Consider the following 2371-nt stretch of genomic DNA (forward strand, 5'->3'; position numbering starts at 1 on the left):
GTATGGCTCTTTTTGCTTTGGTTATTATGCTTGAATATTCAAAGATTATGCGAATGAATCTTCATCTTATCTGAATGTCCATTAATGTGATGAATTAAAGTGCCTTTATATTCATGCTGAAGCACTTACAGTAGCCTTATTGTACTTCTTTAAAAAAAAAAAAAAAAAAAAAAAAAAAAAAAGATGTAAAAAGACATTTTGTTCAGATTTAATATTTAGTGGAATGATACCACATTGTGGTGTTGTTTCTTGTGTTTTGTTATATTTTCAGAAGCATGTTGATGAATATTGATATACTGCTGATCTTAATGTCTGATCTCTTCTGTCCTCTAGTGGACAAACACTGATACAGCTTTTGCTTCCTAATAAATCTTTTAAAGGTGCCCTAGAATCAAAATTTGAATTTAAATCTCATTTGTTTAAAAGACTTCCAGAAAACACGCGGATCTCAACATAACACCAACTGTTACGCAACAGTCAGGATCATTAATATGTACGCCCCCAATATTTGGATATGCCAGCTCATGTTCAAGGCATTAGACAAGCCAGTATTAACGTCTGGATCTGTGCACAGCTGTATCATCAGACTAGGTAAGCAAGCAAGAACAATAGCGAAAAATGGCAGATGGAGCAATAATAACTGACATGATCCATGATATCATGATATTTTTACTGATATTTGTAAATTGTCTTTTCTAAACGTTAGCATGTTGCTAATGTACTGTTAAATGTGGTTAAAGTTACCATCGTTTCTTACTGTATTCACAGAGACAAGATCAGTCGTTATTTTCATTATTAAACACTTGCAGTCTTCATAAACACAACTTCATTCTTTATAAATCTCTCCAACAGTATAGCATTAGCCGTTAGCCACAGAGCATAGCCTCAAACTCATTCAGAATCAAATGTAAACATCCAAATAAATACTTTACTCACATAATTCGAAGCATGCATACAGCATGCATGATGAACATCTTGTAAAGATCCATTTGAGGGTTATATTAGCTGTGTGAACTTTGTAAATGCGCTGTAATATAGTCATGAGCTTATGTGGCAGGGAGCACGAGATTTAAAGGGGCGGCACGCTGCCAAAATCAGTGTGTAGTTAATGAAGCCCCAAAATAGGCAGTTAAAAAAAATTAATTAAAAAAAATCTATGGGGTATTTTGAGCTGAAACTTTACAGACACATTCAGGGGACACCTTAGACTTATATTACATCTTGTGAAAAAGCATTCTAGGGCACCTTTAAAATGAATTATTGTCTAGTTGTGTTGATTGTAATGACAAATGTCCAGCAATAAAATGAGACTTTAATCAGCTGTTGTTCAACTTTCAAGAGCACTAAATAATAACTTTGTGCTGATTTATAGTTGAAGAAAAGTACAATCTAGAATGTTTTTTTCTTTTTATTGCTAATTCAAGTACTGCATTTTCACCCAGTGCCAAGAAAAGGCTTTTCACATGCACTTCATCTTTTTCCTATTGTCTTTTTATTAGTTTTGATACTTTTATATAGAAAAAAAGAGAAAAGAAAGAACAAAAAAACAACAATAGATACAGCAGCAGATGGTAGAACAATTATGGTCATAATATTAAAAAGTAAATAAGTAATAACAGTAGAAATTACATTTATAAGAAAAAAAATACAGTTTCAGCTATGGTCAAAAATATGATCATGCAGTTTTTAAAGCATATCCACAATGGTGGGTGAACCTTTTTTTCTAAAAATGTTTGTTTTCTACATTCCCAGATTTGCATAATTGACCCATCTATAGGTGATTCATTTGGACACATTTTACTCAAAGTGAGGTGAGGAATTTATAATTCTGTCCTGAAATTTTGTTAAAGGATATTGAGGTAAAAACAATCTTACATATAGAGCACCACTGGACTTCATCAAAGTTACACTCAAGGTCAGTTTGCCACATGTTTAACTGAGTCAGGGGAGAATCATGATGGTCTAACAGTGCTCACTTTTCCTCCTTAGTGTCGCTGAATTCATCAGAATCATCTCTATTCTAGATTACTCCAGTGAGAGTCACAACTGTGCTTATCCGAGGATGAATCTGCAAAAAAACTCTTGAGATTAAATCTGAAAATGACTTTTTTGGGGTTAGTTCACCCAGAAATGAAAATTCCATCATTAATTACTCTCCCTCATGTCGTTCCACAGAAGATATTTTTGATGAAATCTGAGAAGAATGTTGTTTAACGTCCAGCGCTTTCCAGGTTCTACGTCAGATCGTCGACTCATTATTGGTCGGCTCTTGCGTCAGCATCACACACATCGTGCTGATCATGTGACCAGCTTTGGCCAATAATGAGTCAGAGTTCTGATGTAGAATCTGGAAGCGCTGGACATAAATAAC

The sequence above is a fragment of the Megalobrama amblycephala genome, linkage group LG3 (genome assembly GCF_018812025.1).
Source record: "Megalobrama amblycephala isolate DHTTF-2021 linkage group LG3, ASM1881202v1, whole genome shotgun sequence".
Lineage (NCBI taxonomy): Eukaryota > Metazoa > Chordata > Actinopteri > Cypriniformes > Xenocyprididae > Megalobrama > Megalobrama amblycephala.